Source organism: Anser brachyrhynchus, assembly GCF_964034855.1.
Source record: "Anser brachyrhynchus genome assembly, chromosome: W".
Taxonomy (NCBI): Eukaryota; Metazoa; Chordata; class Aves; order Anseriformes; family Anatidae; genus Anser; species Anser brachyrhynchus.
Genome location: NC_137704.1, coordinates 19,307,067 through 19,323,917, shown reverse-complemented (window position 1 = coordinate 19,323,917; position 16,851 = coordinate 19,307,067). Strand labels below are relative to the sequence as shown.

The 16,851-nt window shown below is 45.6% G+C and overlaps 1 protein-coding gene and 1 long non-coding RNA gene across 4 annotated transcripts in view; one reads left to right on the top strand and one right to left on the bottom strand.

The window, feature by feature from the left end:
* Positions 1 to 212: 212 nt before the first annotated feature.
* The window catches only part of LOC308184794 (collagen and calcium-binding EGF domain-containing protein 1-like), a 198,871-nt gene continuing 182,232 nt past the window's right edge, over positions 213 to 16,851 (bottom strand). The window contains exons 6-7 of the mRNA XM_080572365.1: positions 8,663 to 8,802; positions 213 to 1,587 (exon numbers count right to left, since the gene is read on the bottom strand). The gene's annotated coding sequence lies outside the window, so the exon portion shown is untranslated. The remainder of the gene's footprint in view (positions 1,588 to 8,662; positions 8,803 to 16,851) is intronic.
* Positions 9,823 to 16,851, top strand: part of LOC308184887 — a 36,294-nt gene continuing 29,265 nt past the window's right edge. Inside the window, exons 1-4 of one of the 3 annotated variants that reach the window (XR_013943002.1) lie at positions 9,823 to 12,296; positions 12,559 to 13,065; positions 13,200 to 13,277; positions 16,217 to 16,283. This is a non-coding gene — a long non-coding RNA (uncharacterized lncRNA). Of the gene's footprint in view, positions 12,297 to 12,383; positions 13,066 to 13,199; positions 13,278 to 16,216; positions 16,284 to 16,851 lie in introns of those variants that run through there. The other 2 variants (XR_013943003.1, XR_013943004.1) reach the window with 2 other exon arrangements.

Sequence of the window (16,851 nt, the reverse complement as noted above, 5' to 3'; positions counted from 1 at the left end):
TGTTGCAGAGCAGTGCTTACACCAAGCCAAGGACTTTTCAGCTTCTCGCTCTGTCCTGCCAGCGGGCAGGCTGGGTGTGCAGCAGGAGCTGGGAGGGGACAGACCCAGGACAGCTGACCCAAACTGGCCAAAGGGGTATTCCATACCATCTGACGTCATGCTAAACAATATATAGGGGTGGCTAGCCGGGGTGGGGGGGCCAGCTCCTCGGGGATAGGCTGGGCAATTATTATTATTATTTTCCTTTCTTTCCTGTCCTAATAAACTGTCTTTATCTCAACCCACATGTTTTCATTTCTTTCTAATTCTCTCCTCCCATCCCAGAGAGGGAGGGGGGAGGGTGAGCGAATGGTTGTGTGGTGCTTAGCTACCGGCCAGGTTAAACCACAACACACGGTCACCCCCATAGCACCTGTAACAACCCTCAGGTCCCACCTCTGGTCCCCATCTGACAACCTCTCAGCACTTCTTGGGGACTGAACATCTAAGAAAGCAGCCCACACGTCTTCCAAAACCACTGTGATAGAGAAACCAAGAACAAAATTGATGGATTCCGTCTTCCCAGTAAACATGGTGAAACCACAAAATTGGTATCTTGCAAGGAAACCTCCGGGTTTCCTTTTCTTTACTGTTTCCCAGCTGACTCCAGCAGCCCCTCCCATACTCATCTTACATCCTTGCTTTTATAATTACCAGCCTAGAAAACATCACCGTCTTTCAAGCCACTTGTTGTGGTTTAACCCGGCTGGCAGCTAAACACCACGCAGCCGTTCGCTCACCCTCCCCCCTCCCTCTCTGGGATGGGGGAGAGAAACGGGAAAGTGAAGCCGGTGAGTTGAGATAAAGACAGTTTATTAAGACAGGAATATAATAATAACAATAATAATAATAATAGTGATAATGATAATAGTATTAATAATAATAATGTGTAAGAAACAAGTGATGCACAATGCAATTGCTCACCACCCGCTGACCGATGCCCAGCCTATTCCCGAGCAGCCGGCCCCCCCACCCCGGCCAGCCACCCCTATATATTTTTTAGCATGACGTCAGATGGTATGGAATACCCCTTTGGCCAGTTTGGGTCAGCTGTCCTGGGTCTGTCCCCTCCCAGCTCCTGCTGCACCCCTAGCCTGCTCGCTGGCAGGACAGAGCGAGAAGCCGAAAAGTCCTTGGCCTGGTGTAAGCACTGCTCTGCAACAATTAAAACATCAGCATGTTATCAGCGCTCTTCTCATCCTAATCCAAAACATAGCACCCTACCAGCTACTATGAGGAAAAATTAACTCTGTCCTAACTGGAACCAGGACACCACTGAATAAAAGAAGCAAACTTTGATTTCTGCATTTAAGCCCGCAGATCTTCCCAGGATGTGATGGGTCATTACTCCTGCATGGAGATAGCCTGTTTTTAAATCACTGCGCACAATTCCCACTGCAGCCAGCCGGGGTCCTTTCCAAGGTCAGGTCTCGTTTCCAGGCCTCCAAGATCTTCTTGCCAGGCAGATACAGCCTTGCTGCTTTGAATCTGCACATTTTCAGGGGCATTTAGGTTCATCCTAAAAATGTTGCAGCTTAACTTAACCACCTGTAAACATTAAATACTGACTGTTAATTGACAGGTACAATATTTATCGAGGTTAAATACCAGCAAACCGTCTAGCAGATTTGTTTATACATCGCAACAGCAATGCCAAGTGTACAGGAGAGACAGACCAAGATCTGGGAAATAAAAGCAGTCCTGAAGGGGACTGACACATGCACACGAACCAGTAGCGCAGGAATCTCCTGGCAGGTTCATCTGACAAACAATATTCGTCTTGGCTCTCGTTTTACATTTCAGCCTTGCTGTTATTAGCAGTGCGCAGTGACAAAACAAGAGAAAAAGACCAAGCTTGTGGGAGAGGAGGCACACTGAAAGCAAACAGCACCCAAGACATGCAGCTGCCTCAAAAGCACTCCTGGCACTTCTCCAAGGCAGCAGCCATGAGCTGGCCTCTGGGTTCAGCAGAGCAACAGCCAAAGACACATAGACTCAACCCAACCTCTTCTCCCCTGTATTTTAGTTGCTACAACTTCCCAAATGGAGAAAAAGAGATGTTCCTGGAGTTAATATTCCAGTTTCAGTAATTCTTCAAACCATGTCCTGGAGCAGGAAGTGGGATGGAGCAGGAGGGGGGACCAGTGAGGTCCTCCCACAGCCGCGCAGGTGGTGGAGCTTCTTCTCAAAGCCTTTCCTCCCACCCACAGCTGACCCCTAGCCTGCTGCAAGCTGGCTCTCATCGTCTTGAAGACAATATACTGCTCCCCAAAGGTGCTGGGCTGACAGCCCTGGATATTCAATTAGTCAATGCACAGAGGAGATGGCAAGTGCCATGCAGGCAGCGGGGATGGAGCAGTTTTCCCCGCAGAGAGGGTGCCCTGCTAACGCATATTATGGTTATATCTCTATATGGTCATATCTCTAAGCAAAACATTAAGGGGGTTGGAATTAAGAGGGGGAAGAGAGAATCAATTTTACTAAATGACTGTGCTTCTCAACAGGCTCCATGACAGACAGAGCACAACTGAACAGATTATAGCTTTTACATTTCCAGTGACTCAACTAAGCTTTTACATTTTACAAAGCCACCTTGTATGTGCTTTGCATTAAAAATGCATTTATTGCTCACATTGACACATGTATGTTCTGAATTTAGTAATTTACTTCTCAGACCAAGGTGACTCAAAACATCAAGATAATACTAGTATGAAATGGCTCTAGATGAAGAGTTTCGTATATATATGCTTTTGACAACCTCAAAACAAACTCTAATCATCTTCATTTATAACATTTTCATTTACAACATTTGTAACATCTTCATTTATAACATATGTCTAATTAGACAAGGCTTGGGTTATTTTTCTCCATCCAGAAAACCTGCAATTCTAGCCAGGAAAACCCCAAGATCTCCATTAGGATGAGGAGAGAAGCAATGAAAGCTCCAAGCCCATTGTCATCCCAAACATTAACAAATCATGCATCTCATCAACTCGGAGCAAAATTCACAATAACTTCCATGTGGTCCCCAAGCACTGTTCAAACAAGTTTTATAATACTAATAATTGCACCATAGTCTGGTGCTGACTACCCTTCCTTTCAAAAAGGGGAATTTCAATTCCAGTTTTAACAGAAGCTTTAAGATCCCATCGAGCTCAGACAAGAAGCCCCAAAGGTCAAAATGACCATCTCCCACTGACACCTCCTGCCCCAGTGCCGTGAGGTCATTACTTTTTGTTGTTCCAACAACAGAAATCCAGAAGCCAATGCTGAAAAGCCTGGAAAATAAGGACCTTCCCCTTCATCACAGACAGAACATGGCAAAGGTTCTGCATAATTAGTATCTAATTTTCAAATCCTCCTGCCCCCCTCCAGGTTTTGTACACCAAGCTCACAGCTGAAAACCCCAACAGCTTGGGCTGTCACACAGAGGACGGTGCACTGAAATTCCCTTAATTCATTTGTACACCTGCTGCTTGCTTCTCCAGAAAACCCCAAAGCAAACCCCATTCCTTTTGCATTACCCACCAAGTGCATCCAGGTCCCTGGGCAAAAGCAATCCCCCGAATGGTTTTGCCTTTTCCTGAGGCAGTAGTAGCCCAGACTGTCTTATCCAGCATGTTTCTTACGTGCACTACAGGAACTTTATCCCCTTCTACAGTGCGTAACAGGTTTGATTGGGCAGGTCCAGCTCAGTTGGCAGATCCCCTAGTATTGACTAACCAGGAGGCTTTTGGCAAATGTGTATCCCAATTTTTGAATGTCCCAGCACCCATTGCTTTCAGTGTAGTCTTTAACAGTCCATTGTATCGTTCAACTTTCCGGAGGCTGGTGCATGATAGGGGATGTGATACACCCACTCAATACCATGTTCTTTGGCCCAAGTGTCTATAAGGTTGTTTTGGAAATGAGTCCCATTGTCTGACTCAATTCTCTCTGGGGTGCCATGTCACCATAGGATTGCTTTTCAAGGCCCAGGATAGTGTTCCGGGCGGTGGCATGGGGCACAGGATATGTTTACAGGTGATTGCTTCCACCACTGTAAGTATGTGGCGCTTGCCGTTGCGGGTTTGAGGGAGTGTGATGTAATCAATCTGCCAGGCCTCTCCATATTTATATTTCAGCCATCGTCCTCCATACCAAAGAGGCTTTGACCGTTTGGCTTGCTTGATTGCAGCACATGTTTCACAGTCATGAATAACCTGTGCTATAGTGTCCATGGTCAGGTCCACCCCTCGATCGCGAGCCCATCTGTATGTTGCATCTCTACCTTGATGGCCTGAGGTGTCATGGGCCCATCGGGCTATAAATAATTCACCTTTATGTTGCCAGTCCAGGTCCACCTGAGCCACTTCACTCTTAGCAGCCTGATCCACCTGCTGGTTGTTTTGATGTTCTTCAGTAGCCCGATTCTTGGGCACATTGGCATCTACATGGCGTACCTTTACAACCAGGTTCTCTACCCGGGCAGCAATATCTTGCCACAATGCAGCAGCCCAGATGGGCTTGCCCCTGCGCTGCCAGTTGTTCTGCTTCCATTGCTGTAACCACCCCCACAGGGCATTTGCTACCATCCATGAATCAGCACAGAGATAGAGAACGGGCCACTTTTCTCGTTCAGCAATATCTAAAGCCAGCTGAATGGCTTTCACTTCTGCAAACTGACTCGATTCACCTTCTCCCTCAGCAGCTTCTGCAACTTGGCATGTAGGACTCCAACTCCAAAACCCAAGGGGTCGACCTCGAGTTTCCCCAGGCTTTTTCTGCCAGAGGCTCCAGGTGGGGCCATTCTCCCTGGCTGCAGTGTAGAGCACATTCTTTACATCTGGTCCTGTTCGGACTGGCCCAAGGGCTACTGCATGAACTATTTCCTGCTTAATTTGTTCAAAGGCTTGTCGTTGCTCAGGACCCCATTTGAAATCATTCTTCTTCCGGGTTACTTGGTAGAGTGGGTTTACAATCAGACTGTAATTTGGAATGTGCATTCTCCAAAACCCCACGATACCTAGGAAAGTTTGTGTTTCTTTTTTACTAGTTGGTGGAGACATAGCTGTTATTTTGTTGGTCACATCCATTGGGATTTGATGACATCCATCTTGCCATTTTATTCCTAAAAACTGGATCTCTCGTGCAGGTCCTTTAACTTTATTTTGTTTTATGGCAAAACCGGCCTTCAGAAGGATTTGGACTATTTTCTTCCCTTTCTCGAAAACTTCTTCTGCTGTGACACCCCACACAATGATGTCATCGATGTACTGCAGGTGTTCAGGATCTTCCCCATTCCAGCACAGATTGGATCAGTCCACGGAAATGTTAGGGCTGTGTTTCCACCCCTGGGGCAGCCAATTCCAAGTGTATTGGACACCCCTCCAAGTGAAAGCAAACTGTGGCTTGCACTGTGCTGCTAGAGGGATGGAGAAAAATGCATTAGCGATATCAATTGTGACATACCACTTGGCTGCCTTTGATTCCAGTTCATACTGGAGTTCTAGCATGTCCGGCACTGCAGCACTCAGTGGTGGCGTTGTGATGTATAAAGCATGTTTGTTCATTATTTCCCATGGCTATATTAAGAAGGAACAAAGGGAGTCACCCAGGCGGCGGCGAGAACCTTGAGGCACCCTGCCTGTTGCTGTCTCGGACAGAAGATTGAGAGAACTTTGTGTAAACAATATAATTACAAAACCGATAACCCACTGCCCTATCTTAAGACAAACCAACATGACCAATTCAGAAGGGGAAAACACCACATACCAAGCAGAGGAAGACTACTGCCTTCATCCGTGCGACCACCAGAGGGACCGGAGACGACCCCCTAGCAAGAGTCGACGCAGCCGCAGTAGCAGGAAGGTGGGCTACGTAACCCCGGAAGAACTCGTTGATAAAAGGTGACTGTGAAGGGGGGGGGGTGCACGCAGATGGAGGAGCATGGACTCCCCGGCCACCCAGCGCTGTTTTGCTTGCTGATCGCTTACTCAATAAACTAATTCTTTCTGGCTAAAAGAGTAATTTATAACAGCGTGACTTCGTTCACGCCACGATAGTCCACTGTTAGTCTCCACTCACCATTAGACTTTCGCACTGGCCATATGGGACTATTAAGAGGTGAATGAGTCTTGCTGATCACTCCTTGGCTCTCCAGTTGACGAATTAGCTTATGGATGGGAATCAGGGAGTCTCGGTTGGTGCGATATTGCCGCCGGTGCACAGTTGTGGTAGCGATTATTGGCACTTGCTGTTCTTCAACCCTCAGCAACCCCACAACAGAAGGGTCCTCTGAGAGACCAGGCAAGGTAGACAACTGTTTAATGTCCTCTGCCTCTAAGGTAGCTATGCCAAAAGCCCACCGGAACCTTTTTGGGTCCTTGAAATATCCTCTTCTGAGACAGTCTATGCCAAGGATGCACGGAGCATCCGGGCCAGTCACAATACGGTGCTTTTGCCACTCATTCCCGGTTAGACTCACTTCAGCCTCCAATACAGTTAACTGCTGGGATCCCCCCGTCACCCCATAAATACAGATGGGCTCTGGCCCTTTATAGCTTGATGGCATTAGAGTACATTGTGCACCGATGTCTACTAAAGCCTTGTACTTCTGTGCGTCTGACGTGCCAGGCCATCGAATGCACACAGTCCAATAAACTCGATTGTCCCTTTCCTCCCCCTGGCTGGAGGCAGGGCCCCTCTAGTCCTGGTCAGAATCTTCGTTTCTGTGTTTAAAGGACTGCCTGCTGGAAGTTGGAGCAGCAAACTTTTCAGAGAACCCCTTTTTCCCAATTGTTTTCTTTTGCAACTCACATACCTGTGCCTCTAGGGTCGAGGTAGATTTTCCATCCCATTTTCTCATGTCCTCTCCATGGTCACGTAGGTAAAACCACAGGGTGGCGCGGTGTGTGTGCCCACCATATTGTCTTCCTTGCACGGATGAATGCTTACCCCTAATAGCTGAGACACTGGTTTGTACAGGTGGGGAGGAAAATAAACTCTCTTTAAGTTGGTGGACCTCTTCAGAAAGTTTCTCCAAAGTATTTTCTTTTAGTTGGTGAACACTGGTTCGTTCAGGTGGGGGGGGAAGATAAATTCTCTTTAAGTTGGTGGACCTCTTCAGAGAGTTTCTCCACAGCCGAGACGCAGGCCTGTAGGGAAGAGGAGAGACTTTCTTCATACTGCCGGAGTTGTTTAACCACTTCATCCACTGTGGGTTCCTCATCCTCCTTCCAGGCTATTATTGCCAATGAGCTGGCATGTGATGATGGTGCACTCCGTACAAACTTCCGCCACATGGGTCGTGTACACTGGACTTCATCTGGATCTGTGGATATTTGTGCGTCGTCTAGGTCCTTATAAATTACTTCCCGTACGGCTAATTCCCTCAGGTACTGAATTCCCTTCTCCATGGTGGTCCACTTGCCTGGTAGACATACGAGTTCTTCCTTGAAGGGATACCTTTCCTTCACAGCTGACAGGAGACGCCTCCAGAGGCTGTGAGATCTTGCTCCATCTCCAATTGCTTTGTCAATGCCTGCGTCTCTAGCAAGGGATCCCAGCCTCCTGGCTTCCCTGCCCTCTAATTCCAGACTATTGGCTCCGGTGTCCCAGCACCGGAGCAGCCAGGTGACAAGCTGCTCACCTATGCAGCGACCAAAATCTTTTCGCACATCTCGTAGCTCACGCTGGCATAGGGTTCGGGTAGTTACTGTTGATTTTTCGACATCCTCACCTTCATCTTCATCCTCCTGCACCTCTGATGGCCCAGCCTCGTCTTCTCTATACCTAGACCTAGCAGAAGACTGCCTGCGTTCTAAACGACCTGAGTCTCTATACCATTTTTTCACCTTGTCTACAGGGGCAACTTGCACTGCTACAGCTCGTTTCTCTGACCCAGACACAGGGTCTGCCACAGGGGTTGGAATACCCTCTGTGGGGTCAACTTGCACTGCTACAGCTCGTTTCTCTGACCCAGCCACAGGGTCTGCCACAGGGGTTGGAATACCCTCTGCAGGGGCAACTTGCACTGCTACAGCTCGTTTCTCTGACCCAGCCACAGGAGTGGGAGGGGCTGCAGCAGCTGGAGCAGCTGCAGGGGCTGGAGTGGCTGCAGGATCTGGAGTGGCTGCAAGGTCCATCATGGGGGTTGGAGTGGCCGTTGGGCCAGTCACAGGACTTGGAATGGCCACAGGGTCTGTCACTAGGTTGATAGTAGCATCAATTGCAGCTCGATAGGCACAAGCCAGACCCCAGCACGCTACAGTCATTTGTGTCTCTTTGGAACTGCCAGAGTCATGACACCTTTTTTTCAAGCATTCTACCAGCTTTTTAGGATTTTGCAGTTGTTCAGGGGTGAATGCCCAAAACACTGGAGGTGCCCACTGCTCTAGAAACCTGCCCATATCCTCCCACACTCCCTGCTACTCATAACTATCCCGCCTCAAGACAGATCTCCAGATGAGATTCCTAAGTAGTTGTTTAACCTTAAAAAAAACCTGAAGCGCATTCAGGAGACATAACAACAAGAACATGCTGGTCTGAGTATCCCAAGGATATTCAACATCTTGGAGAACCACCGTAACTAGCTCGGGGGATAAGAGGGTGGTGAAGGAGAAAGGGAGAGTGAACAGCTCACCCCACACAATGATGTCATCGATTTACTGCAGGTGTTCAGGAGCTTCCCCCTGCTCCAGCGCAGACTGGATCAGTCCATGGCAAATGGTAGGGCTATGTTTCCACCCCTGGGGCAGCCGATTCCAAGTATATTGGACTCCCCTAACGAAAAATGGCAATAGGTGTAATTGCTAATAGTTTCCGAGATATGGTTTCCAAAGTATAGAGTCGACGTCAGTGCTGAGTACAAATACCAGGTTAGAGTCGTGACCAGATATTTCATCATTTCATAAGCCATTGTTACACCGCACAGTACCATAACAATCTTAAACCAGGGCCCGGAAAGGATAAACAGTGCAACAGGGAGCACATACAGAAAGTAACGTGCTGTAAAACTCAATTTGGAAAACAGGCACAGCAGACTTGAGATTAAGGCAATCAACATTGTGACTAGCAACTATTAAGCAGGTCCAATACTTATACCAATTTTAGTTTAACAGACTCTGGTCAAATCTGTCGTTATCTCAACCCTTCGTACCCTACATTGGGCGCCAAAAGGACTGTTGTGGTTTAACCCGGCCGGCAGCTAAACACCACACAGCCATTCGCTCACCCTCCCCCCTCCCTCTCTGGGATGGGGGAGAGAAACGGGAAAGTGAAGCCGGTGAGTTGAGATAAAGACAGTTTATTAAGACAGGAACATAATAATAACAATAATAATAATAGTGATAATGATAATAGTATTAATAATAATAATGTGTAAGAAACAAGTGATGCACAATGCAATTGCTCACCACCCGCTGACCGATGCCCAGCCTATCCCCGAGCAGCCGGCCCCCCACCCCGGCCAGCCACCCCTATATATTGTTTAGCATGACGTCAGATGCTATGGAATACCCCTTTGGCCACTTTGGGTCAGCTGTCCTGGGTCTGTCCCCTCCCAGCTCCTGCTGCACCCCTAGCCTGCTCGCTGGCAGGACAGAGCGAGAAGCTGAAAAGTCCTTGGCTTGGTGTAAGCACTGCTCTGCAACAATTAAAACGTCAGCATGTTATCAGCACTGTTCTCATCCTAATCCAAAACATCGCACCCTACCAGCTACTAGGAGGAAAATTAACTCTGTCCTAACTGAAACCAGGACATCAAAAAAAAGCCCATCCCAGTTGGAAGGGGTGCCTTGTGGTGGTTTTACCGTGCTAGGCAGCTGAACACCACAACCGCTCTCTCCCTCCCCCTCCTTAGATGAGGAGGGGAAGAAGTAAAGGAAAGAACAACTCACGGGTTGAGATAAGGATGATTTAATTAAAGGAAAAAAATAATTATTAAGGAAAGATTATTATTAATTAAACAATTTAACTAAACAATTTAACTAAACAATTAACAATTTAACTAAAGGGGAAAAAGGAAAGGGGAAAAGGGAGGGGGAAAGGGAAAACTAAGCGAAACAAGCAAAAGCTGTGTGGAAGTGCAGAGGAAAGAAATTACTCTCTACTTCCCACCAACGAGCGATGCTTGACCACGTCCTTGAAGCAGGGCCTCAACGCACGTAGCCGGCGTTCGGGAGGAGGACAGACATTTTCACAACGAGAGCCCACCCCTCCCCTCTTCCTCCTTTTTCCACCTGTTATTGCTGAGTGTGACATCATATGGTATGGAATATCCCTTTGGTTGGTTTAGGTCAGCTGCCCTGGTGATGTTTCTTTTCTCACATCTTTGCCCACCCCTAGGGGAGTTAGAGAGAGTCCTGATGCTGTGCCAGCACTGCTCAGCAGCAGACACAACACTGGTGTGATACCCTTGCTGTTTTAGCTACGAGTGCAGAGCACAGCACTGTATGGGCTGCTGCAGGGAAAGTTAACATCCCAGCCCGACCCAGTACATACACAACGAGTTGCAGAAGCTGCTGAGGGAGAAGGTGAATCGAGTCAGTTTGCAGAAGTGAAAGCCATTCAGACGGCTTTTCTTTGTCTCAGCTCACAGGCTTCACTTTCCCGTTTCTCTCCCCCATCCCAGAGAGGGTGAGCGAACAGCTGTGTGGTGTTTAGCTGCTGACGGGGTTAAACCACAACACTCCGTCACCCTCACCGTGAAGAAGTTCTTTCACATGTTGGCGCTGAACTTCCTGTGCTCCATTTTTTGGCCATTGCCCCTTGTCCTATCCACACAAACTGCTGAAAAGAGGTTGGCCAAATCCCACTCTCTCCCACACTTCAGATATTTGTAAACATTGATGAGATTCCCCTCTCAATCTTCTCTTCTCAAGGCTGAACAGACCCAGGTCTCTCAGTCTTTCCTCATAGGGAAGATGCTCCAGGCCCCGAATCATCTTTGTTGCCCTCCGCTGGACTCTAATGAGGTTCACCATGTCCAAGTGCAAGGTTCTGCATCTGGGCCAGGGCAATCCTGGACATGAGTACAGACTGGGTGAAGAACTCATTGAGAGCAGCCCTGCAGAGAAGGACTTGGGTGTTCTGATGGATGAAGAGCTTGACATGAGCCGGAAGTGCGCGCTTGCAGCCCAGAAGGTGAACTGCATCCTGGGCTGTATTAAAAGAGGAGTGGCGAGCAGGTCAAGGGAGGGGATTGTCCTCCTCTACTCTGCCCTTGTGAGGCCCCACTTGGAGTTCTGCATCCAAGTCTGGAGCCCCCAGCAGAAGAAGGATGTGGAGCTGTTAGAGCAGGTCCAGAGGAGGGCCACAAAGATGATCAGAGGGCTGGAACATCTCTCCTACGAAGAAAAGCTGAGAGAGATGGGGCTGTTCAGCCTGAAGAAGAGAAGGCTCCGAGGAGACCTCATTGCATCCCTTCAGTACTTGAAGGGGACTTATAAAAAAGATGGAGAGCAACTCTTTGCTCAATCAGATATTGACAGGAGAAGGGGGAATGGCTTTGAACTAAAAGAGGGGAGATTTATATTAGAGGTTAGGAGGAAGTTCCTCCCTCAGAGGGTGGTAAGGCACTGGAATAGGTTGCCCAAAGAGGTTGTGGATGCTCCATCCCTGGAGGTGTTCAAGACCAGGTTGGATGAGGCCCTGAGCAACCTGATCTAGTGGATGGCATCCCTGCCTATGGCAGGGGGGTTGAAACTAGATGATCTTTGAGGTCCCTTCCAACCCAAAATATTCTATGAATCCATGATTCTATGATTAACTCCATATAGGACATGAGGGGAAGAGAATGTGATTTCCAAAGTTACTGCTTAATGGGGTCTAAAAACCAAATAGTTATTACTATTATGTAGTTCCCTAAAACATTTCTGTTATCCTGATGGAAATCCACTGCAGGTTTGAAGATTGCTTAGACTATAGAATCAGACACGTTTTTTGTAAAGGCTAAAGGAACTTCTTTCTTCCTTTTAGCTAAAAGAAGTGTAAAAAAATAAGGCCAAACCATGTGGTCTCTAGTTATGCAAAACTCATACTGGGATTTGTGGACTAGCACTTTATTTATGGACTGTTTTGTACATCACTGCAGATTTTTAGTTTCTCCATTTTTAACGAAGAAATAAAGTCTTGCTTGTTACTGCGTAGCACTTTGAGAACTATAGTTGAGAAGTGCTATTATGGAATTGTTATTAAAAATATTCTCTTCTCTTTTCCAGAGAGCAATGCTTGCCCATCCGATGTTTGTATTTGAAACGAAGGACCATCCTTTGAAGGTAAAACTTAAAGTTTTGTTTTGCATAATTGATCAAAAATGATGAGAAATTAGGATTCTATAGACAATGATTCTTACAGTAATAAAAGTTTTATCCCAGCTTAAGACTTGTAATAATTGGGATCAAAATAGAACAAGGAAAAATGGAAAGTAAAAACAAGACTGCTTTTAATATATATATTGATATACCTTGTGTCCTGCGCTAGAAAATGACTCTTCTATTCTCCTTGACCTTTCCACACTTATATTTTTTTTTCCAGCAGCCTGCAGAAGACCCAGTTTGCAAAGCTGAAAATGGTAATAACCACCTCACTGAAACAGTAGAATACACTGAGTTATTCATAGGGTTTGACTGTTGCCTGTGAAAATAGTGTTTGGACCCTTATTTTGTATGAGCCAGGACAAACTTCCTGTTAGTAGACTAAGACTACAAGGGTTGTAGAGCCACCTGCTATGTCCTAATATATATTCCTCTGTCTTCTTTCAAGATTTCTTGGCTTATTACCTCTCACATTTACCAGAAAGCCAAACTCCAGAAGCCCTGAAAAGGAGCCAAGTATCTTTATCATGGGTATTTGCTCTTATCTGCCTTTTCCTATTTGTTTTGGCCACAGCATAATTTAACTTCTCATTCTTAAAATACTCTGAGCCTGTGGGCTGTGATCTGATGTTTGATTTTAGGTCCCCTGAACTTAGTAGAAAGAAAGAAGACTCCCTAGGGCTTTCTGCCAGGTGTTGAGTGCGATTCCAAGACCCTCTGTTACTTTTAGGTACTGCCTTAAAATTGTTCCTGTAAATCATTCCTAGAATTTATCGTGTTCAGGTTTTAATTCTGTATCATAACATTGTGCTGAAATCACCTGCCAATCTGTACCCGCAGGACATTATATTTAACTTTCTCTAGATTTCATCTGTTGTTCCAGAAAATGTGCAAGATCATCATCTTTTACTTTTCAGAAGTCTAACTCACAGTCTAATACAGGTATGCCATTTAGATCCTGTCACATTTTAATTACCGTAGTACTGTATTCTTATTTGGTAAATAAGAGAACGTATTTTCCTATCTAAGAAATGCTTCTGCATTGTAGAAATGAAAACTTAAGCATTGGTATAAACTTGGAAGGTACTTTCCAATAAAGAGGTCTTAAAGTAAAAATATATTATTTTTCCATGTTAACATAATATTGCATAAACTATTGAAAAATGTGTAGATTTCATACATTTTCCTTGAATTGCTCACACAGTCAATGGAGGAGGAGGGCTGGAAAGGAATGAGAGTCCCTGGTTTGTGGAAGAGGTCAGTGTTCCTTGGGCAATCTCTGAAAATGTAAAGTGGTTTTCAGAAGGGCCCCTCTTTCCATCCAGCTGACAGGTGACCTCAAAGTCCCTTTAAGGACTGTGTATTGCTTCCATGATATTCAGGGGAAATGTGCACAAGTCATTGAAGGCTACTATGCAGTAGGACTGATCTCTTTATTACAGTATTTATTTAGCATAGGGCTGAGACTGGGAAGTTGCTTCAGAACTTAGGCATTAGTATGTGTAAACTATATGTATATGTATATGTATATTTATTTAATTTTGTTTTTGTTTCTATTTTTTACATTTTTATTTAGGTTTGTGACACACCTAAACATAGCTAAAAGGATTTAAGATAATCTAAGTTGGGTTTACCCTCAAAATTACATCAAAATAATGTACAAAAAATCATAGATAAGGTAGAAATTTTAGAGTATGCCTACACCAAAAAATAAATCAAGGTACAAGAGTGAGTATGAGTGTTAGTTTTCTTGACTGCCCACACTATTAACCAGTAGCTTACTCCCTGGTTCTGTTTTGAACATCTCCAGTTGGTGATCTCCAAGGCAGAGCCACTTTAGAGTGGACTAGCTGTAAGCAGTGTGCCTGAATCAGGCTGTGCCACTTGGCCTCAGAGACCTCTCTGATTCAGCAGTATAAACGTAACCTAGCAGTCTACTTCAGAAAGCTGGTAGATAGCAGATGATAGTAATTTATTCTGCTGCCAGTTAAGACATGACATCAAATTGGCTAACCTTAAAATTAATCGTTTTTTGCTCCAAGCAAAGGATGATTTCAGTCTCTTATCTTTTCAGATACAATACTTGCTCAAAAAAGATGGAAATCATCTTCCTTTACCATCCTTCCTACCTTCCCTCCCGGCCATATAATTAAAAAAGAAACACAAATAAACCACAATAAATATTTATGTAGAAAAGCAGATATTAGCTAAAATAAAGAGATGTGCAGAACTGCTTTTTTCTGTAGGACAGATCTGGACAGGATTGGGCTGGGCTGGTATTGGAGAGGAGAAAGGAATATTTTAGGAGGATTGGTAGCTCAGTGTTTTTTGAATTTGTTTTTAGGGAATCATGCACTTCTGGGGATGAATCTTTGAATAAGTTGCAAGTAGGCGTTTTACTGCATGAGGTACAAATAGTAGTTATAAAAACAGAATGGAGATAAAGTAATTACATGAATTAGTTTGCTTGCAATTTAATGGTAGTTGTTCCTATAGGAGTGTCGCTTTTAGCCCAGGAACCTGTCTTCCATCTCACCAGTGACCCTGTGAACATTCTTCCACTTAGTAGTAATGGGGAAGACAGAGTGGTCTCAAATCCTAGTCTGTCTCTTGTCAGGAACAGGTCCTTGACAGACTTTGACATAAGGGATTTCTAAACAATCTTATGAGGACATTGTTATAGCAACAAATGATATTCTTCCTGCAATGAAAAAGCAGTGATCATGTGTAGAGTACCAGTTGTGTAATTTTATAGGACATGATATACGGTTGCTACTACTTACATGTTTCTGACTGGCATGTTGTATCTTTGTAAAAACAGTGAAAGTATCAGTAGTGCAAAGCCATCGCTGTAGTAAGTTCTGAAAGCCTTCTTACTAGAACAGGGCAAGGTACATCAATTTATTCCCATGTTCTTGTGTTTAATTTACTCATTTTAAAAAAGCGTGAGATGGGACCAGGTAGTATTGCCATTTCAATGGCTTTTGCAAACCAGCAGCACCTGGTTTTCAAAGCTGAAGAAAGATTTTATGAGATTAAAGCATCTGTTCATATCCAAAAGACTCTCATCTCTGACATAGCCAGAAAATCCATGGTACTGTGCTGGGTCTGTCTGGGATGGAGTTAACTTTCCCTGCAGGAGCCCATACAGTGCTGTGCTCTGCACTCATAGCTAGAACAGCACTGGTATCACTCCAGTGTTGTGTCTATTGCTGCATAGTACTGGCACAGCATCAGGACTACCTCCAAGCCCCCAAGAGCCAGCAGGCTGGGGGTGGGCAAGTGATGGGGAGGGGACATCGCCAGGGCAGCTGACCTAAACCAACCAAAGGGATATTCCATACCACATGATGTCACACTCAGCAATAAAAAGGGGGGCTCTCATGGGGGAGGGGGCTGTTCTCCCGAACAACCGTTACACGTTCTGAGGCCCTGCTTCCCAGGACGTGGCCGGACATGGCTTGTTGATGGGAAGTAGAGAATAACTTTTTTTTTTTTTTTCCCCTTTCTCTCTGTGCTTCCGCATAGCCTTTTTTTTTTTTTTCCCTCTCCCTTTTCCCTTTAATTAAATCATCCTTATCTCAAACCTTGAGCTTTTTGTGTTGTATTTTCTCCCCCTTCCTCTTTGAGGAGGGGAAAGTGAGAGAGCGGCTGTGGTGGAACTCAGCTGCCCACCCGAGTAAAATCACCACAGGTACTTTCTGTGCTTTAGTCAGTAACAGTTGTTTAGATGGATAGGTTAAGATATTGCTTGGATGCTACCAAAATGGGAGGGGGGGGGGGGGGGGGGGGACGGGACACACTTACAAAAATGTTGATTAATAATTTAAAGTTTATCGTTACTTGTTGGTTAAGTTTAAATTCCATGTTTTTTGGTAAAGAAGAACAACATATTCATGACCTCAGTTCTTCTTTGAAGAAACACTGACATCAAAACTACAAAAGAAGGTAATTGCCATTGCATTATTTATTTATAGAATCATAGAATATCTCGAGTTGGAAGGGACCCATAAGGATCATCGAGTCCAACTCCTGGCTCCACACAGGTCTACCCAAAAATTCAGACCATGTGACTAAGTGCACAGTCCAAACACTTCTTAAATTCCAACAGGCTTGGTGCAGTGACTACTTCCCTGGGGAGCCTGTTCCAGTGCATGACAACCCTCTCAGTGAAGAACCTCTTCCTGATGTCTAGCCTGAACCTCCCCTGCCGCAGCTTGACACCATTCCCACGGGTCCTATCACTGGTGACTAAGGAGAATAGATCGGCGCCTGCCCCTCCATTCCCCCTCGTGAGGAAGCTGTAGACCGCGATGAGGTCTCCCCTCAGCCTCCTCTTTTCCAGGCTGAACAGGCCAAGTGACCTCAGCCGCTCCTCATACATCTTCCCCTCTAGGCCCTTCATCATCTTCGTCGCCCTCCTCTGGACACTCTCCAACAGTTTCATGTCCTTTTTGTACTGTGGTGCCCAGAACGTGAGGCCGCACCAGCGCAGAGTAGAGGGGGACAATCACTT